This window comes from Lepisma saccharinum, chromosome 27 (assembly GCF_977018435.1).
Source record: "Lepisma saccharinum chromosome 27, izLepSacc3.1, whole genome shotgun sequence".
NCBI classification, from domain to species: Eukaryota; Metazoa; Arthropoda; class Insecta; order Zygentoma; family Lepismatidae; genus Lepisma; species Lepisma saccharinum.
This window is the reverse complement of record NC_139255.1, coordinates 56,296,541-56,319,537: the sequence shown is the minus strand read 5'-3', so window position 1 is coordinate 56,319,537 and position 22,997 is coordinate 56,296,541. Positions and strand designations below refer to the sequence as shown.

General features: G+C 39.3%; 1 protein-coding gene across 1 annotated transcript in view; it reads left to right on the top strand.

The window, feature by feature from the left end:
- Window positions 1-22,997, top strand: part of par-6 (partitioning defective protein 6) — a 99,529-nt gene that overhangs the window by 37,971 nt on the left and 38,561 nt on the right. The window lies entirely within an intron of this gene.

The window sequence follows — 22,997 nt, the reverse complement described above, 5'->3', positions numbered from 1 at the left end:
TACAGGGAGGGCCAAAAAGATGTTACCACTGAAATGGATATGTCTATGTTAGGGTTAGTATATTTTTAGGTATTTATTTCTCCTGTGTATGTATGTAGGAATGTGAATGGTACAAAGTGTATCTCAAGGATCCAGTTCTGTTCATATAATATGTCTCCAATAATCACTTGCAAGGCATATAAACATATAACTCAACCTCCCTTCAAATTGCCATATAAGTGGTAACATTTTTGTCCCACCCTGTATACCTTGTTGTGGTCTTGGTTTGTAAAGGGTGTCTCAAAAGGACTGGGTGGGTATAGAGAAGATAATGAATGGTTGCAAGGGATTTAATCATGGAAATGAATAGTGGAGAGGATGCCATTACATAATTGAAGACCCCGGTGCAAGAACCAGACAGCTCCATTTTTTGGTCAAAATTGTTTTTTTGCTGTAATCTATCATGAAAAAAATGCTCCATCTGTTGGTGCAAGAATCAGACAGCTCCACAGATTTGTTGCGTTGTAGGAATGGAAAAGGAGTTGTCTGGCGTGTTTCTGCCGGCGCATCATCTCAGACAGCTCCTGGAGCAGTCTGGTTCTTGCACCGGCTATAGTTCAGTGTTCGGCCACTCTGCAGCGTGCAGCAGTTGCTATCGAGACCGCACACTTCAATATGTATGTTACTGTTCCTTCTAGCTATTGCACGTGAATACCCCTTACTTCTTCGACATTTCATTCTTTTATTCAGTTTTTCGTGTCTCCTGAAAACTTTTATAATTTGGAGCTGTCTGGTTCTTGCACCGGGGGTCTTCAATAAGATACCGCTGAAGAGATGGGTAGATTTATGACTTGATCATGACGTCCAATAGGTGACAACCATTTCTGCACAAACATTCCTGCAGTCGTGGAGGGAATGTGGGCTATTTCCTCACGGATCCTTTTCGACTCGACCTGCTACAAGTGAAGAATCGTGTGATTCCTGTACACATGTTCTCTCTACGACTGCAGGATAGTTTGTGCAGAAATGGTCGTCATCTGTTGGACGTCATCATCAAGCCATCAACTCATATCTTCAGCGCGGTATGTAATTATGTAATGGCATCCTTTGTACTATTCATTCCCATGATTAAATCTCTTGCAACTATTTATTCTCTTCTCCATACCCCCATTTCCAATGTTGGTTGCAAAAAAGATGCGTGGCAGTCTTCATACAATTTTTTCATTTCAGGTCTAAAGTTGCAGAACGTCCATATCGCCACATTGTAGATCAATATAACTTTTATAGCGGTTAGGATTTTTAATGTTTAATGCTTTGTAGTGTCAGAATTTCTATGTTACTTTTGAAAAAAGATGCATGCGCGTTGAAAAGATAGTAGAGCAAATACATTTCTAGCTGCTGGAAGCATTAACTGCATAAGTGGAGTTTTTTTTTTTTTGGTGGGGGTTATCGGTTCTCTCCGAAGAGCTTAAAAAAAAAGAAAAAAAAGAAGGATATTGAGTTGAATCATTTGCTTCGAACTGCTGGAGTTTCGCTATACTGAATATGACATATTGGTGAAGGAAGAATTTCCATCACCTCCTCTAAACTTGCTAAGAGACAACAACCAACAACAACTCTATGGATATAAGGAGTAAGTATTCTCAATTAGCTTCTCCATTGGTGTTTTACGGTCAACAGTCGATTCATTCGATACTTCTTGATTCCTCAGAAACTGCTTCGCGATAAGAGGATTAAGTTTGGCGTGCTAAAAGACTTATCAAATGCTAACATTCTCGTGAATCGGTTTGTTTAAGAATTCAGTGAATGCGCTATCTACATGCCAACTTCCTATTTGAAGCATACAGCATGATGTTGTGCGATGCAAAATTCAATTCACCGCCCCTGTTTCATTTACATAAAGGTACCTTTGCTACAAGATTTCCACTAACAAAGGATCGTTTGGTAGACTTCCACTGTCGTATCTCCGATAAAGGCTTCAGGACTGGAATACTGAATTGTATACATTTTGCTCAATAATTGTCATGATGCACGCGTGTAGGCGTTAAATCTCGACTGCCTAAATGTTGCTTTGTGGTTTTGCCCTGATATTTCTAGAGCTTTATATGTTGAGCATTCAAGGCTTTTTTTAAAACCATAAACGCATGGCGTCACCACCAAGTATAGTCAGTGTGAAATTTCAACTGACGGAGTTTCTTAAGTTCCTTGGTGACGGATTGAACGATGGGAAGACAGCCTCTTATCTAAAATCCTTTCCTAGATTTTAAAGGGATATAAAAGTCCCTTGGGAAAAGTTAAAAGTGTAAGGTTCTAAAGGGACATTGGACAGAACACACATAACACATTGAAAGGTAAGGAGACACTAAAATGCTACCTCAGAGATAGTGTAAAAGACCAGTGCTTCTCAAAAATCAAAAACGTTTGTTAAAACACTGACATCGGGACCTAGTACTTGGTAGTATGAGATTTAAGTTCCTCTGAATTTTTACTCAATCTGAAAAAAAAAATGTTCTTCTCAATGATATGATTGAAGTCTGACAGTATTCTTAATTGGCGGCTTTGGACTTTAGTAATGAAAGAGGTAGAAAAATTATTTCATTATTCATTCTTAATGAAGTTGTTGGGACTCCTTGCAATGAAATGACAAATTATACAAAAAAACAATATTCTAACTGCTTTAGTTAAATTCGCATATTGTTATAGTTGCAGTAGTTATCATCATCATCATCTCATTACTACAATGGAGCGAAAATAATAGACTCTCATTTAATCTTGATAAATGTCAGGTAATGTCTATAACAAACGCTCAAACAATAATAAACTTGTCATAACAGATGGGAGGGAAACAAACAACTAGGGTAACTGAATTCACAGATCTTGGTGTCACATACGATGCTAATTTATGTTTTAAAGAACATATTCATCACATCGTTAACCAAGCGTACAAGAAACAAAGGTTCATAACAAGATGTGGGGAAGATTACCAAGTGCATCAATATTAATGACTTTGTATGTCTTCCTAGTACGCTCTCTCGTAGAATATGCATCAGTAATATGGCAGCCCCGGGATAAGAAAACATAGGTGATTCAGTCCAAATTCTTGAGATTCCTGAAGTACAGAGTGTATCCTAAATTCACTCCGTACTCTGAGCTTGTATCGCAGTTTAACATCGAAAAAATTGAAGAAAGGTTTGATGTAAATTTGATGAGCACGCTATATAAAATTGCAAATAACAAAATAGACACTATGGGGTTAGTATCTGCATTACAATATCGTGTACCTCAAATGAGAACCGGACCGAATCCCGGGCTGTTTCATGTACCGAAATCTAGAACCAACTATGTAAAGATATCTCCGATGTGGAAAATGGGTAAAAATTATAATGAAGTCGTAGCAAATGATCCGAGCGTTGATATAAACAGTCTGTCACTTCAATCATTCAAGATAGCCCTGCTGGGTCTGTGGCATTTGTTTATTAAAAAAAAAAATCTCTACAAATGTGGTGTAAGGAGTGACCTTTCAGAAGGCACCCAAGAGTCAACCTCGCTTCCATGTAGTACACGGAACTGCAATGTTGCGGGCCAACGAGGCTCTGGCGTCTCGACCTACAGTCAATATAACCCCCTACAGAGCTGTGTTTTGACCTTATATGTACTGAGTGCCCTATACAGTCTCGGCTATTGACTTAGGTAAGGGGATTTTAGTCCTTGGATAACTTGTTGATTTAGTACGGGGCTTGGTCCCGTATAATGTAACGGGGCAAATAGTCCAAGTGCTGACGTACCCAAAATTTTCATTTCAATCAATGACTGTGATTGATTTGCTTTATTTTACTTCGCTTCTTGTGCCACTTTTGGCTAATTTGCGAAGATGGGGATGAGTGATGATATGATGAAATTGATGAATGGACACTCACAAACACCCATGCCCAGGCCAGGATTCGAACCCGAGATCCCTGGCGTCATAGCACGATGTGCTAACCACTCCGCCATTTCAATGACTGAATCTAATTTACAAGTAAATGTCTGGCAGAGGGGCCATGTACTACCCTGGATCCTAACAATAAAAAGTGTGTTTATCTTATAACAGTGCAAGCAATGTAAAAGATGAAAAATGGTTACGGTTTCGACTCAGATGTGGTCTCCGGTTGTAACACAGAAGCAACCGTATAGCTCCGTAATGAGACGGTAGCCCGAAAGATGGAAGAGAGATATTGAATCTAATATCGCCGAAGATTCCATGCTTTTGTCCTGCAACCTTCGTAATTTTCGTTGTCGTGAACGTCGTTGCGTGACTTGTCTCCGTTCCTCCATGCGTTACGTCAGAAGAAGCGTCTGAGCAACCTCTCCGAGATCCCGACAAGAGACGCCTGCGGAAATTACATCGAGTGCTGGAAAGAAGGAAGGCGTCTGGCATCTCGCAATGCAGGTGCCGCGCGGGAAAGAAGGCCGTCTCACTTTGCTAATTTAAAGATATGTGGACCACTGTTACTCGTGCAGGAGCTTGGATTAGACTCTGAGCGCTGATGGTGACTCGAGGGAAACACTGAAGAAATTCTAAGTGAAGGAAAGTCCGCGAGATAGTACGGGAAAGGTACATTGCACAGTACCATGAACGCACATATGTGAAGATAGGACCCTACACATTATCAATCTCCGCTGTTTGTGAAGATGAGGTGATCAGCACCACGCCCTGGCCGCCTTTACTTCCACCCCTTCAGGATAACCCTCAGGTGCCTATTTATTAGAGGTTGGGTAAATCCCGGAGCTGCTATATGCAGGGACAAGGCCGCATTCATTCCATTGTCAGGGGTGGGACACACACGCACTACATTTCTGGCATTAAAGTAACTATTCTACTGATAGTTAAGCAACATTGTTCTTACAGTTTCTGTGTAATGAATTATGAAACTTAATACTGTTGATTAAACATAACTACCCTTAGAATACTTTCCCAGGTTTATAGCTGTAAGTGAACAATTTTGTGTCACGGGTGGAACAGGTAAAACACTGCCTCGTTACTTAATAATAATTTTATTTTAATTTCTTTCAATTTTCAAATTATGACAAATAAATTATTTAAGACCGAGAGGGTAATTGATCTTAGAATATTGTAGTGTAGTTGAGGAAGAAATTGTTTTTTTGGTGTTACGGTTGGGACACAATAGAAAACAAAACTAAATCAAAAAGTTAAAAATAAACGAACAATATGTAAAATACCTTCTACCTTAATTATGTATGATACTTGAATTTCTAACTGTGATTAACTATAAAAAAATAATAATCTTTCTGCTTTTTTGTAACTTGAACGATTCCAGTGTTCAGGAGAGGTGTGTCGACTCTCCCTCCCGACGCCCATACAGAGAACGACAGAATTGTTTTTCTGTCTTTCTTTGGTCTTGAAAAAGACGCGTGTTTATGCATTGAAGAAAACAAATCAACAAATATCACCCACAAAAACATATTTATTATGTTGTACTTTATATATGATAGTCGATGCTTAATTAATTAGTATATTAACAGAAAATTCAGGAAGTCAGTGTCGTTTCTTAATGTTAAATGTTCATATCTATTATCCAGTGTTAATGTTACAGTGAACTACGATAGCCTACACATTTAGAAGTTATTGCAGCTTTAAAATGCACTTCACCTGCGTGATTACAAATATCTATCGAAAGTTTCCGGTTCGACTTTCGTCAGGGCACGAGCGTTATGTTGTGTTATCATTTGTATTTTTGTTATTTTGGCAAGTCGCGACGATGAGGATGAGTGATGATAGATTAAATTGATGAGGAGGTGCTCACAAAGAACACGCAAGGCCTCCCCGATGGCGCAGTGGTAGCGTCGTCGATTTGTAATCAAGGGGTCTCCGGTGGTGGAAGATAGTGGTTCGGATTCCACTTTAAACTGTAGGCCCACTCCCGATTAGCCTTACTGTGCACAAAGTTGACTTGAGACAGCAACCAAACAAAGAACACCCATGCACGCCGGGACTCGAACGTGAGAACTTCGGTGGTCAGATCCAGAGTCGTGCTGAGATTCACTTTGAAAACTAGAAACGCAAGCATAACAACAAAACATGGGCATGAATACAGCCACATTTCTTTTTTTTAAATTTTGTGTTTTCAGTTTTTTGCTATTCATAATAGATGTTCTGAAACTTTTCTAAAGTGAGGAAAAAATTTGTAGAGAATAGGGACATGATGTTTCACGCGAGGGACTTTGTTTTTTAAAAATATAGTATCGCCGCGTATCTGTCTTCAGAGATGGCATGTCACCGGAAATTATTTCTGTGGGAATTCAAGCCGGGAGACCTTCAGTTCCATCCCTATATTTTCGTCGTAATTTTCCAGTTGTTGGCTGCACTTCGCCGTGCGCCCGTATGCATTCGTGCAGTTGCAACCGGGGTTTAGAGCTAAACCCGACACAAACTGCGAGAAAATGTTTCAATGCGCTCGGAGACGGAGGGATCTCCTTGTAATTCATATTGGATAACAGTTATTCTTTGTTGAATAACAGGAGCATGTTCTGGGTAACAGTATCCCTGTTCTTCTTTGATGAGACCAACGTAAACATTTCCTTACACAGCATTGTCAAGTTAGTGGGTCACATTGTAATTGTGTTAACTTTTATAGTGCAGTTCAATGTTTTGAACTATACACAAAGCTGCAGAAAAGGGGTTAACGTTGTTGTCGTTCGACTACAAACCAAAACGGGTTTTGTGGAGATGGAGGAAAGCAAGTAAGTCTCGTAGTGAAGACAATGTGTGCAATCTCGAACAATAACGCGTGTAATTTCAGAGGTTCCCACGTTAAGTTTATATTCAAATGTCTGCTCCACATCAAGGCCTCTTAAACAATGAATCTTTATGCCTAATTGCAAGGCAAGGGGCAGCTTAAAGTTGTGCGAAATATTTAATTTGGAATGGTTATTGTTAAAGTCCAATTTTTGCACAGATATGCTAAAGTTAGATCGGAAGTGCCTCCACCAGGTATCGAACTTAGTACCCCTTAATTACAAGGCGACAAGTCTCCAAATGTATAGTATAAGTAATACAGTAAAACCTCGTCAATCCGGACAGGCAAAAGGGAAAAAAGGCAAAAAAGAAGAAGCAGAATGCAAGGTTTTAAATGTGGCTAGAAGTCAACAAGAGAACTTCCCAAAGAAAAGGCAGTCAGCCACTGATAAAATTCTGTTTCCCGCAGACTCTGTACTGTACTGTATAGTGTATTTATGCCTATGCCATTTAAATACACCATAATAAACGTGTTTTGTTGCTATAAACGGAGTTCTAATGCACTTTCTACTGTGCCTCACAGTGCGTAGAGATAAGACAAAACTTTTCTTCAACTTTGATTTGATTTATTTTACTTCGCTTTTCTGCCACTTTTGTCTAATCGCGATGACGAGGATGAATGATGATGTGGTAGAATTGATAAAGTGACATTCGCAAAACACCCATGTTCAGGCCGTAGCACGCTGGGCTAACCACTCCGCCGCAGAGATCGGTAACTTTTAATGTTTTATTTTGACGCCTCGTTTCGACGCAACGGATTCTATAAAAACCGGACCCACGTTACATGGGTTAATAATTGCCACAAATGGATTGATTTTGCAAGTACAATGAACAGATTGTACAAGCTATCTATAAATAATCACGTTCATATTCGCTTGGTGTCTTAAAAGGTGGACAGTAAAGTAAGTTTGGTTTGCGTAAATGTTTGAAATATCACATGGACCCCGTGCGTTGTAGCGCTCTGCGCTAACCACTCCACCACGGAGAAAGTCTCGAACACTTAAGTCTCGTCTAGGTTAGTTCTTTCGATGGAACAAGGAAAAGGATCAAAATAATTAGAAATACGTAAAGGATTATTTGAAAGGGAATGAAGAAATGACAAGAATCACAAATATGGAAACAGTAGAAATGGATATATACATTGGCAATAAGTGTTAACATCACTGTTGCCGGACCCTGTGGCCGAGTGGTTAGCGGATCGCGCTGCGACGCCAAGGGTCCCGGGTTCGAATCCCGCTCGGGCTTGGTTGTTTGTCAATGTCCATTCATCAATTTCATCACTCATCCCCATCTTCGCAAATTAGCCAAAAGGCACAAAACGCCAAGTAAAATAAACTAAATTAATCAATTAACATTACTCTTTTGCTTAGAGCAATATGCCACATATTTCCAGTTGCATCAACCTGTAGAATGGCCATATGGGGCAGCCGTGCGTGACACACCAGTGCTTGTGATCACGCTCCTGGATCTCGAGACACATTCAATTAGTCATCCAACATTTAAATCACAAAATAGAGAAAATCATTACACTGCTTGTGTGAAATTCAAATAGAAATTCTATAGGAATTCTTTACGGGTGTTTTTATCAATTCAATTTCCCTATTTCATATCGCTCCTCATACTTGATAACTATGCTCTTATCTGCTCATTTAAAATTAAAATGCTATCAATCCTACCGTTACAATGAAAAAGATTAATTATCGGTTCTCGCCACTGGTTTTGCACTTTAGAACTGGGCTCAAGATTTGTCTATGTGTGTAATGGCACAATTCTTCCGATGAATCGGTGGAGTGCACACAATGAGCGGAGATTGGCACACCACTATTGTTCAAAGTTATAATTTTACTGTTGAACGGGAATGTTCCGATCCATCGTTGTTGGTTGCCCACTACCTGAAAATCTTATGTTCCTGTTCGACTTGTGTTCGTGTTAACGTACACTCCTGTTCAGATAAAGCGGAGCCCTGTAATCAAGGGGTCCCGGGTTTTGATAACCGGAGGAGGCCCATACTGGTTGGGATCCCACTTTAAACTGTTGCCCCAGTCCCGATTAGCCTATCTGTGCATAAAGTGGACCTACAACAGTAACTCAACAAGAACAGAGTGGCACATACTTCAGCTGTGCAACCCTATAAAGAGTGCCACTTTATGTCAACAGGAGTGTACCTGCCGATATGACAACCTATCCTGGATGCATCGTTTTTTTCTTTCTTTTTTCGTCGCCTTCTAATCAAGGGGTCCCGGGTTCGATACCCGGTGGAGGCACATAGTGGTTTGGATCCCACTTTAAAAACTAGGTCCAGTCCCGATTAGCCTTCCTGTGTATAAAGTGGATTTGAAACACCAAGTCAATCTATCAATCCTGCTCCCTAGCTCATCCAGCCTCTCGGAACGTGGTGCTAATCACATCACCTCCAGTATAACTGATATCGAGAAGGTCTGGGACCCTACCGCCACACTCCTCATGTGCCTTTATGGCACGGTGCATGCTCAGGGGATAACTTTATAATATTTTCACTCTCTCCACTATGGAAAATAATCTCTTGTTCCCAGTCGCAGGGTTTTGTTCAGCCCTTCCAAGAAATCATTCATTCTTTCTGGCTTTCAGAGAAGGGATACTCCCTAGTACTGAGCTGCTTGTGGTTAATTTTTTTAAATTTTAAAAATGAGGCGAAAGCGATTGCTAATATAATTGTAAATTAAAGGGAAACTGCTCAGGTATGACCGCGTGGCAGTGTAAGCGTTAACGAAGCTGACGAAAGCAGCTGAGCGTCAAACGTAGAAAGCTTTCCTCCCAGCGTTACGCATTACAAAACGCTGAGGAATTCGGGAGGAAAATTAGAAGCGCGATTCCGCACCATGCTAAACGCGATGGATTTTGCGATAAGTATAAAGCGCGGTTCTCAATTATGCGTTCTCCGTTAAATTACTTGTGGTGTTGAATGAGAAAGACCGATTGGATGAGGATAGGGCCTCGATTTGTCCAAAAGTTGCGTTTTTATTTTAGTCCACTTTGCTGGCACCTTTTGGCAACGCAGGATTATGGTAAGCAACTGATTCCAAGGGGTTGAAATTCGACGCGGGTTTTCTATTGTTGCTCGAGCTCCAAGTCTTTTGCCAACGTTATCAACACTGATCAATAAGGCTTGGAAGTTGGTATTTTTTTTTCTTCTGGGTATTGAAGACATTGCTAAACCTGATAGTAGCCCGTTTCCCTTCAGCTAGAACCAGGAAAGATTGTTTTTATTTTGCATTTTCCGGCCTTAAACCTTGCCGTGTGTTTTATGTAACCTAGAAGTAAAAATGAAGGGGTAGTTTATACCAGCGAACAGTGGGTTTTATCGAATTACTAGCTGATTGCCCGGCGTTGCCTGGGGATTTATTTATCCCAATCTTCTATTAGACAGGAAAACATTGAATTCTAACTATAGTGTAAAATGAACTTGGGGTTGAACGGCATTGGAAGTGTCACCATTCATCTTAGCGACCCCGAAAACTATGGATTCCACACTATTATCGGTCGTTTTCGATTATTTTTACGTCACCCCCTTCCCACCCCCGCCCCTAGGGGTGCCAGGCGTGTTTTACCCCTACAGTGTTTCTTTCCAGATTGTAAGTAATATGTGTACCAAGTTTAGTCATCGTGAATGTTACCAATTAGCTTAGCAACTGCGAAAACTATGTATTCGACACTAATATTGGTCATTTGTGACATTTTAATTTTCACCCCCTCTCATCCCCCATCCCGATAGGTGATGAACTTGGAGTTGAACGGCATTGGGAGTGTCACTATTCATCTTAGCGACCCCGAAAACTATAGATTCCACACTAATATCGGTCGTTTTCGATTATTTTTCATGTCACCCCTTCCCACCCCCACCCCTAGGGGTGCTAGGGGTGTCTTACCCCCACAGTATTTCTTTCCAGCTTGCAAGTGATACATGCACCAAGTTTGGTTAAAATAGCTCCAGGTGTTCGAGAGTTATGCCGGAACAAACATACGTACGCACCCACACATACATCCATTTTTATATATTAGATGAAACTACTCTCTTGTAAAAAACCAGAACGGAAACTATTTTAACGTCATTTTTTGAAATTTTTAGGTCATAAACTTCCGAGCCTTATTGGATCAATATTTGTAGATAATTTACTCCCCGATGACGTAATGATAACGTCATCTTGTAATCAAGGGCTCCCGGCTTCGATACTCAGTGGAGGCACATTTCACACTGGTTCGGAATCCACTTTAAACCCTAGGTCAAGTCCCGATTAGCTTATCTGCGCATAAAGTGAACTTAAACAGGGTGTCAAGAAAGTCTAGAAATTATGCTTTTGGTCAATAATTTTTGCTACTTTTTTACAGTATGGTGAACTTTACACTGTTATATGCCGGTACCGGGATTTGATAAAATTGAATATTTTGAAGTCTAAAATTGTATTGAATTGTGGTTAAGATTTGTTCACATTGTTTCTTAAGAGTTACATTCTTGTATGTGTGAAGTTTTGTAAAAATATTAAATAAAGTGATGTGGCCATTCCCCATCCAGGATGAAGTCTGAAGCATTAATTTTTACATGCATTAATAATTAAATCAAGTCTAAATCTCTTGTTAAATACAGCTTCAGTTTTCATCTTAACCAGCCTTGTGGTAGGGGTTCTTCCATGAATAAAAATATATATTTTCTAAATTTTGCAACTATACCTAAGTACGGGGCGATTAAATAAATGTTAAGAAAGATTGGGGAAAAGTGAAGAAGAAAGAAAAAGTCCAAGAATTTTGGATTTGCTCTTCTGGCAGACACCCTGTTAAAACAAGAATTCCATTCTGGGTAAACCCATTGGGCTACACCATTGCATGGGAAAGATCAGCTGAAGAGGAGAGGGATGGGATTGAAAAGCCGTGATAGTCAGGCACACGATTCGTGCTTCGAGAAAGGCAAATCATGCGTTCCCACTGCAGATGTTGCAACAGCTTAGCTGCTGCAGGAGCTACCAGAGCGGAATAGAGTAGTTTGCGCCGAAGGGTGCCAGAAAGACACTCGAAACATTGCTACGTCGGGGAATGCAGCGTCTTCCAGATGGCGTGGGAATCGCCGTGAGATGATTGGATCGGGTGACGCGAGAATCATGCGAAGGCTGGGAAACGCAGGGTTTGAATCACCGGGCTTCCGGGAGATGATGGCGGAGGTGAGCATCGGGAAACTGTCGCCGTTCTCCTAACCTACTTTGTCGTTGTGTGCAGTGGCGTGCCCAAAGGAGGGCTCAAGCCCCCCCGCACAGTATTCCTAAAAACAACCCGTCAAAGGCGGCAAAATGAGGGCTGACTACTAAAAAATGTATACATACCGCCCTCCCATTTCGAAAATCCTGAGTACGCCGCTAATTGTGTGAGGCTTTATTTAACATCTGAATTGTCCCTGTCGTCCTGAACAAGAGGAGAGCGCGGGGGAGGTAGCTGTGATAGCACACAATTCGAAAAACACTATCAATAATTCAAATGTGTGTGGTTTGTTGCTTTGTTTTTGGATTATCTAACAATCAGCCTCTTTGCTTTATTCTCGACGTTAAGGCTCCGCTGGACGTTTGGCCGATGCCAGTCCAAGAAGTTTCCTAAAATTCCTCCCCTTTCGAGAAATTCAAATTCAAATTTTCTTTATTAAAGGGCGAGATTCAGCCTGTGGCTGTTCTCCCACCTAACCCCGTTTGACATTTGCATAAACAAAATCATAAAAAATATAAGAAAATACAATAAAAAAGAAAAAGAAAAAAATGGTTAAGGAAAGAACAAAGACGAGATTTTTAAAAAATGAAGACAACACATAAAGAAGAAAGAGAAAAAAAACATTCACACACACTCTCACTCACTCACTCACTCTCTCTCTTTCTCTCTCTTTCTCTCTCTCTCTCTCTCTCTCTCTCTCTCTCTCTCTCTCTCTCTCTCTCAACATTTGTGAGGTACGATAGAACAACGCATACGTAAATATTACAATATAGTTGTAGATTTGTCAAGGATTGGATTGGATTGGCGAGGCTCGTATGTAGTCTAAACTGTATTGTGTAGTGTTACTCGTGGGAGCTTGAACAGAGATATTGCTCATGTAACAGAAAATTGTTTACTTTATTCTTAAATTTGTTAGGACTGGGGAGGGAGGTAATGCAGGGCGGAAGTTCATTCCATGTTTTTGCCGCTGAAAGTGTAAAAGACGATTTGAAAATTTCCAGCGAGTGTTTGAAGAGTTCAAGTTTCGCTGTTCCTCTTGTTTTGTAGTTGTGTATTTCCCTTCTGGTTTTGAGTTTCTCGAATAAATTTTCGGGAATTTTTTTATGCAAACGATTCTGTATAAACAACAGAAATGAAGTCTGCGACGTCTGTTCATGTTTAGCATTTTGTTCTCGTTCAGGGTTGGAAGAATATGCTCGAATTTTAAAAACCGCTATGATATACGTGTTGCGCCGTCACTGTTTATAATATTTACATACTTAATCATACTTATATTTTCTTTAATTGATCGTGACTGAAATGAAAGCAATAGAAAATCACAATTTATGACTTGAAAGTGCCTTTTCCCGAACACCGTGGATATGTTTGTTATTGTCCCATCGTCCATCTTATCTTAGGGATTTCCCAAAAATGGCAGAAGAGTGAAGTAAAATAAAACAAATCAACTAAAGTTCACGTAGGATGTAGAGGCGCGAACTTAAGATAAATTATTGGGATCGGCATAAACAATACTTTACAAAGAAAAAACTGGTTTGTTTGGAATTACCAAAAAAGGTTTGGTTGAGCTGTTTGGTTATGCTTTTTGTTTCCGACAATAAAATGTTGCTTGTAATTACTAAAGCATTTTGTTTAACAATACAAAAAAAAATGGTCAGAGGAAATATGGTACTCGTAAACAAAATGATACATATGTAAGTAAGGAGAAACAAAACGTTTGGTTAAATTTACTATATGTGCGTGAGCGTGCTTTCGAATTTGAAATAACGATTGTCTAGTTTCGTCGAGTGTAGTGTGACAGTCCTTTGTCGAAAATTGAAACTCATGTAGATAGATAATTACTCGAAGCGAGTCATAATGTTGTTGTGTAACCTAATATTCTGAAAAAAAAGCTAAGAATATACATAGTTTATACTGAGCTTCCTACACCGGCCGCTAGATGGTTCTGCTAAAATGTGTAGGAAAAACAAGTTTTTGTACGTTTAGTTGTAATCATACTGAACACTCTTCGAAAGATGTGTGAACATTAAAGCTACAAATTAAAGAAGAAAATTTACTGTAGTAAATAAAAGTGAATCTCCCATGAGCAACCTTTTTGATTCCAGACTATATAACTAGGAGCTAAGTGTGGCGAAGAAAAGCAAACACTCCAAAGACTGTTAGTTCGTGAACTTCCTATTCTGAATTTGTATTTTGAGATCATTTAGTTTGTACAAACTATCCACTCTAGCTAGCTAAAATTAGCCAGATTATAAATAATTCAACAAATCGTTGGGTAATTTTGACTAAATTATTTGGTTTTTCTAAACAAATGGGCTACATTTTGTTAGATTTACCAAAATAATATTTGGTTTTGGTAACCACAAAAGTGTTTACGACAAACAAGTAGAACTTGACCAAATCTTTTGGTACTGGTGAACAATTGTTTGGTTGATGCCTATTTAAACAAACTATCTGTTCACCACTACCATTTTTTTTGCTTAATCCAAACAAACATTTTCTCTGTGTATATATGAAAATATACATAAAATGTGTCCTTCTACGAGGGAAGAGTGAAAAGTTTTGAGCCTCACATGGAAGGAGTGATGCTAGGTAGTTCAAGTTTTGGAGGATGTAAGGTTTGAGTTTTAGGACACTCTGTGCGAACTTTTATGAAATTCACATGTTTTCTTCTATGTTTTTGTCAGTTTGAAAATGAATGAAGTGTCAAAGAAGATAGTGGCCGACAGGGCCGTGATTCGGTACCTCTGTCGGCAAGGCCTCACTGCACACGCTGCTTTGGTCGAGTGTGGCTTCTCCGCACTTGCTCATCCACCTTATTCCCCCGACCTGCCCCGTCAGATTTTCATCTTTTCCCTGCTATGAAGAGTTCACTTCGAGGACGTCACATCCATACTGACGAAGGCGGTCATTCGGTGGTGTGAGACTCACGACAAATCATTCTACCAGATGACTGTAAACAAATTGCAGCACAGAATGCATAACTGCATTGATCTGGGGGTGATTATAGAGATTATGTGATTATGTAGAGAAATCATAATGTTAAACTGTAGCTCAAACACCCCTTCCCTGTGAGGCTCAAAACTTTTTCACTCTCCCCTCCAGGGAAGGATTAAGACGAAATTGAGCCTGATGCTTGAAATCTTCGGTAAACAATAAACACAACGCTGTGTCTAGGCATCCGAAATTGGGGCTCGAAATTTCATTCTAAGATTTATTTTCAGGTTAATATAGCAAAAGAAAACTGTTCAGCTTTCGGAAAATTCTCTTCTGTTTTCATCTGGGCCTATTTCAGGAATGGGCCTAATGCTGCAGCATCAAAAGCACACACCTTAATCCGGCCCTGCTCCCCTCGTATGTGAATTTTGGGGGATCCGAAAGTGCCTTGCCTATTGTAAGATGGATACGTCACCACGACTCCTATCAAAGATAGACAAAATAAATGAAATACGTCAACAGATGCAGAGTGATAATTTATTGTGTTTCATTCTTATTATCCAGGGTCTTTAGATACGTGTCGGAGTGTCCTGTAAATCATGCACAGCTAATGAAAGCTTCCAGCATACTTTTCCATAATAGCGAGTCCTCTTCGTTTTCATTTTGACATTTCACTTCGTTCCCTATTAAGCCGTCACATGCCTTTTGTGAGTGCCTTATCGGGATGTCTATTCTTGCGTAATCCACTGAATAGACCGAGACAAATGCGTTTGTATTGTCCTTCAGTAAGTTATCTTCCCGTCGACGTGCTTACGTAACTCTTGAAAGGTTAATTATGTACTCGTCGAGTGCTTCGCTTCCACTGATGTTCGCCTGTGAAGAACTCTTGGTGATTCACTTTCTCCCACCCCCCTGGTCAGCAGGTATTCTAGGCCTCCGCAGATAATATTGCACGGGTGAAAACTGGTTGTTTATTAATAGACCCCGGATTTTTATGTAATATCATAGTACTAAATATGTAGTAACAAAGAATATGTAATATTAATAACTAGGGCTTGGAAGTTGAGGAAAAATCCTTTTTTTTTTCCTAGTGTCCGAAGACTAGGCCCAATATAATATATGTCAATTTTGGGTCATTGTAGGCCAGAAAAAGGTGGGTTTTATTTGTCCTTTTTTGCCTTTTTCGGCTTATTGGTCCTTTTTTAGCCTTTTTTTAGGTCTTAACGGCTTTTTTTTGCAACTTCACCTTCTTTCGACTACGTTGTTTCTGCCCATTCTCAATTCGAATCATCATCAGTTCATCACCTCTTAAACATCCTTTCTGTAGTAAAGAAATAAAATATATTTGACCCATCCCTGAAACGAGAGAAAAACATTTTTGGACTGAAGGAAGATGCATTTCATTCTATAGATTTTTCGCACTGTGTGTTCCATACCACCAGATTTTGATTTTTTTTTATTCATTAAATATGGTATTAAAACTGAAGTTATTAATTAATTTGGATCACATTTAGCCTATACGTCCTTTTTCCGGTTTTAGATCCTTTTTTTGATTTTTTAGGTCTTTTTTGGCAATTTATTAATAACAATGGAGTATCCAAGGCATTTTAAGAATTCTGTTCGATATTTCTTTTATTTGAATATTCAACTTAATTTTAAGTACATTAGTTATTTAAATTTGTATCAGATTTATAAAGTCAAAAAAGCACAGCAATGTGCACATATTTAAGAAACAATTTTGTCAACTATTAATTACTTTTCACATAGCAAATTATTGTATAATATGTAAGAGAGCTCTTTGTAACTTTCGAAACAAATTGTGAAAAGAAGCATCTACAGAAAGAACAATCGAATGAAAATACATAGCTACTTTTGTACTTTTTATACAAGGGAACATATTGTGTAACTCGCTACGTACAAGAAAGTAGCTTTCTTGTCCACCGATGCCAAGTTTCTAGGTGTTTTGCCTAAACGAGAACATATAACCAGAAGGGGGGGGGGGGACTTTCCATACATAACAATTCCCGTATTTTTTTAAATTTTTGTCTTCATTGATTGATTTGTTTTGTTTTGTTTTATTTTATTTAACTTCGCGTTTTGTGCCACTTTTGGCTAATTTGCGAAGATAGTGGTGATGATATGATGAATTGACACTCACAAACATCCATGCCAAGCCGGGATTTGAACCCGGGACCTGTGCCGTCGTAGCTCGATGTGCTAACCACTCCGCCACGGGGGCCGGCTTTTTTTCTTCAGTCTGTCTTTCGACTTGGCAGTCAATTTTAGGGGACCGTAAACACTGTACTTCTCATTGATTAGATAATATGACATCACATGAGCTACAAATTTTCTTCATATTTCAGAGATCGAAAATATAGGACTAGGAAACAATTACCGAAATATGTTGTTTTATGTAAAGTAAATTAGCACATATGTAAAATATGTAATATCCTGGCAAATATGTAAAAATATGTAACAAAACTTATGCAAAATCATGTCAGTAATATAATTCGTTGACATTTTCCTGTTCAAGGTATGTATGTAGAAAGGAATACAATATGTAATTACATACAAATCCGCGCTCTTATTTATTAGTTAGCAATTACTTTTTTCGTGAAATCAATCGCTTAATTTTGTACGTCAAAAGAGGCAATCGTTCCTCCATTGATGTCGCAAAGAAATATTCAACAGAACTTTTTTCACATCATAGGGCCAAGAAAGGAGTCGATGCCCGGTAGAGGCACATAGTGGTTCGGATTCCACATTAAACTTTAAGTCCAGTCCCGATTACCCTTTCTGTGCATAAAGTGGACTTAAAAACTAACTGAAAACAAATCAAGCTAATTTTTGTCACATCACAAAAATGCGGTGCACACACGCGCTCCTATACATTTCTGTTTTTGTTATTTAGCGCCCTCTTCCTGCCACATTTAGCAATCACGACGATGAGGATGAGTGGTGATATGGACAAAGGGACGTTCAGAGAGAATGACCTTGCCGGGACTAGAACCTGTGAACTTTGGTGACGAGATCGAAAGTTGCATACTTAACGTGCTCAGCCACCATTTAGTATTGTGGATTTTCAATATTTTTTTCCGCCAACGTATGTGGTGTAGTGGTTAGCAGAGAGCTCTACGACGCCAGAGGTTCTGCGTTCGAATCTCGCCCTGGGCGTGGGTGTTCTTTGCGAGTCGCGATTAGCAAAAAGTAGCATAAAAGCGACATTAAATAATAATAATGAAATCAATGGTTTTTTCCAGTCGTTGATATGTTTTTGTGTTTCTCGACCTTTTAAAATATTTCCTTTGAGCAATGGTGAAGTAGCTTTATAAAAATCTGGTTTTTGACCTATGAAGTTATTTCTCTGGAAGTGCTGTTTCCCTTCTGTATCGCCATTTATTTTTGTTTTATCATATCTATATTTGTGTCTTTGTCTGTTTGTTTTAAGGGGCTGGGGGAACTGCTATTACATTCAGTTCTAAGCGTCCACATTATCATTATATTTCTTTATCTTAAATCTTTTAAATCTTAGTAAAAACGTTTCTTCTGTTTTCTTCAAAGAACGATTCTTTCTAGTGTGATTTACACTTCTTATCGCTGTTGCAAGATAACGATGAACAGTCGACAGGTTGTTTTGGAAGAAACCCTCCAATCAGATGGTATTTTGATTTTATTTGCGTAGCCTGGTTTCACACAGCCCTAGATTCTGAGAAACCAGAGGAGGGCTATTGGAAGTAACTGTACGTACGACCTTGGTGTGACACCAATATGGAATGGAACATGCGTTTGATGCAGTTATCACCTTTGCATTAAACATTTTGTGTATACAATCGTACAAGGCACATGTCAAAAAAAAAAGGGGCCGATAATTTTTTACTTAGGACTGGCTACACTGACGAAGCTGCGCGTGCAAGGAAGCATGCTTTAGTATTCTGTGCCTGCAACAGAGGTATGTTTGTCAGTGTGGAGGTGCGTACGTGTGAGTAGAAGGAAGTTGAAATGGCTGCTGTATTAGAAATTCCCGCCAAATCATGGCAACCGTGTTTTGGGACCAAATAGGTTTAATCGTGGAATTCCTGGAACCGGTACCATCACAGTCATGTATTGCCAAACACTGTCTAATCTGCGACGTGCCATCCAAAACCGGCGAAGAGGAATGTTACGGTCTGGAATTCTGCTTATTCATGACAACGCCCGCCCACACACACTGACCGTACTGTTGCGACAATTCAAAAATTCCGATGGGAACGTTTTAATCACCCACCACACAGTCCCGATCTTGCCCCAAGTGATTACTTTCTGTTCCTTCACCTCAAAAAGTGGCTTGCTTCGCAACGTTTCGATGATAGTGTAGTTAAGACCTCAGTTCTCGACTGGCTGAGATCCCGGGCGGCAGATTTCTACGCAGAGGGTCTACGTAAAACTTGTTCCGCGGTACCAAAAATGCTTGGATCATCATGGTTACTATGTAGAAAAATAGCCAGGGTATACACTTGTATAGCATCAAAATAAAAATTTTGTCGCTTGATTTTATTCCCTGGAATAACTAATCGGCCCTTGGTGTCATCCAATCTCCCTAAGGGAACTTTCAGACAGAAACAACATGCGACACGTGTCGATTGAGGATTTCATCAATCGAACGCAAGCACGCGTGTCTTGTCATGCCGCTGCAATGTGAAATATTGATGTTGATTGGTTCGTTCCCAAGAGACATAGGTCGCCTGTCGCTTCAAAATGCGAAATAAGACTGTAAACCCGAATTGTATAGTTTATTTACCGCCACAACATCCTCTAAAGCCTGAAAATCACGTAAAGTTGATTAAATCTGTTGGAGAAATTAGAAAAAACAAAAATGTACTTTTTTACAGAGGAATAATTAATTGATTTATTGACTTGGTTTATTTTACTTCGCTTTTCTGCCACTTTTGGCTAATTGCGAAGATGGGGATGAGTGATGATATGATGGAATTGATGAATGGACACTCACAAACACCCGTGTCAAGGCCGGGATTCGAACCCGTGACCCTGGCGTCGTAGCGCGATGTGCTAACCTAACCACTCCGCCACGGGGGCCGGCTACACAGGGATAAGCTTTACACTATAATGACTACATAAATGTGCTATTAGGAAGGAAAGAATTAGAATGGATTTATTTTGTTTTGTGTAATATATAGTGTTCAAATCAAATTTGAGATTTTCTCCACCAAAATGGCATTTTACATACCGCTTTGATCCCGCGAGCCACTATAGATATGTGGCTGTAGTTATAAGTAGACCTCGTTTTTAGGTTTTTAACCTATTTTTACCTTTACAGGTATGTAGGAAATAATAAGTTATGTCAGCTTTTCGTTAAAAAGCAGCAACTGATGAAGCTTTATAGTGCCTAAAATAACCTATTTTATGTTTATGCGCCTAAATCAAGCCTCTTTTTTTAGGTTTTTATATACTTTTAAAGGTTTTACGGGATTTTTATATCAGACAGAGGCATTTCCTTTGTTTGGTCACGAGAAAATTCAATGACGAACGTGTTTGAAACGTACTCTCTGTCGATTTCCCTTCCTCCAAGTCCATGGTGACTTTTCAAAGCTCTAAACAAAGCAAAATGTCTGGTGCCACTGTCACCTATACTTTCCAAAGTGTTCTGATGGGATCCTGCTCACTTTCGCGTCACTACAGTGCTTTGTGACATTCACGCCTTGCAAACTAACATTTCAGCATTGAAGTTTACACCACTGACTATGTTTTTGTTGAAAGATTATTTTTTGTCTGTGATCCTCACAGACAAAATTGCGGAGATTGAGTGTGGATAACATGAAAAAAGATTTTTGCCTAACTATACGGCGAAGCAAATTTCCAATGGTAAGTTCTTCCATCGCCGTAGGGTTAGGCAACATACATAACGTTATGCAAGAGTGTTTATTTCAGGATGTGTGTCCCAATTTCATTGCCGGTGACTATACATAATTGGCATTTTTCAGGAATTTTCAATTGTGTGTTTTTTTTTTTGAACCTACTTCAAGATTTTTTAGGACCTGTTTTAGGATTTTTAGAGCCTATTTTAGGGTTTTTCGAACCTATTTTAGGATTTTAGAGCCTATTTTAGGGTTTTTCGAACCTATTTTAGGATTTTTAGAGCCTATTTTAGGGTTTTTCGAACCTGTTTTAGGATTTTTAGAGCCTATTTTAGGGTTTTTCGAACCTATTTTAGAATTTTTAGAGCCTATTTTAGGGTTTTTCGAACCTATTTTAGGATTTTTCGAGCCTATTTTAGGGTTTTTCGAACATGTTTTAGGATTTTTCGAGCCTATTTTAGGGTTTTTCGAACCTGTTTTAGGATTTTTTAGAGCCTATTTTAGGGTTTTTCGAACCTATTTTAGGATTTTTCGAGCCTATTTTAGGGTTTTTCGAACCTATTTTAGGATTTTTAGAGCCTATTTTAGGGTTTTTCGAACCTATTTTAGGATTTTTCGAGCCTATTTTAGGGTTTTTTGAACCTATTTTAGGATTTTTAGAGCCTATTTTAGGATTTTTCGAACCTATTTTAGGATTTTTAGAGCCTATTTTAGGATTTTTAGAGCCTATTTTAGGGTTTTTCGAACCTATTTTAGGATTTTTAGAGCCTATTTTAGGGTTTTTCGAACCTATTTTAGGATTTTAGAGCCTATTTTAGGGGTTTTCGAACCTATTTTAGGATATTTAGAGCCTATTTTAGGAACCTAAAAACACACTTTTTAGAACCTAAAAAGTTATAACTAAGAGAGCAATACGATTCCTCCCCTAAATAGCCCTACAAGAAGAACGGGTTGGTTTTAAGTACACTAAATAAAATTGTGCGTTCAACTTCTGCTTCTTCCGGCGAGGAGACCCAGTATCGCCGTTCTACCAAGGGAAAGATGTTTTCAGTGTTCGCGTGTGATTATGAAGTGTAACAGGCTTCCTCTCTCAAGATTTTATTGTGCGCTTTCGAAACTACGTACCACTTTTCGCTACACGCTCCACAAACGTGGAAAATTTGAACCATTATCGTGGCTTTCGTGGCGATATAAACAAAACTTTGTTTTCGAACTTTACGTGGGTCGAAATACTGCTTTACTTAGGATTTATTCCTGTATACAGGGGTTAAACTTTTCCGTGTTCTGCTGTCTCGATACCATGTCATCTCTTTGAAGAGGTCTATAGAACAGCATCGTCTTTTGGTTGTTCAACGTTGCTTTTGTACCTGTTTTAAGTTAACCACCGCAAAGAGGATGAATGCTTAATTTCAATAGTAGATGAGAAAGAATGTCCATTTTCTCGTTGGGCTGGAACCGAGGTCCTTGTATGGCGAGATTGCTCAGTGTGGTGCAAAACTGTTCCCACGGCAACGTACAAAGCCTTCCCATTTGCGTTATGGTCCACACTTTTTTTTAGTTGTGCACACGTGCGGAGCGCGATATGGGATGAGCAAGTTTCTAGTTTCTGCACACGTGCGGAGCGCACTACGACGCCGGGGGTCTCAGGTTGGAATCCCGGCCTGGGCGTGGATGTTCTTTGTAAGTGTCTGTCCCTTATCTTCTCGATTAGCCAAAAGTGGCAGAAAAGCAAGTAAAATAAACCAAAATACGCGCACACGGAGGAAGAGAGAAAAAATGTACAGAATAAAAAGTGTGGTAAAATGTACCAGTGATTTCTTAACACTCACCTACACACACCAACACACCCTAAAATGTTCTACAATTGCCCAATTTATGGCCATTTTGGCTCGAAATTTACCCTCACAACCTCCCAAAACACCAAACTATACCCTCTCCCCACAGATGAAAAATTGAGGATAAACCCGCTGAAAGCGTACGCAGACTACCTTGTATAGTCACGGACATTCTGGGTTATCACTAGGACTCAAAAGTTGAAGACCTATAAATTGCCAAAAAAAAAGACCTAAAAATATTTTTAAAAAATGACCTAAAAACGGGAAAAAGGACGTATAAATGTGATCCAAATTAATTAATAACTTCAGTTCTAATTACGTATTTAATGAATATGCGCCGTACCTCCTTATCTGACTTGAGATCTTTTCAGGCGCGTG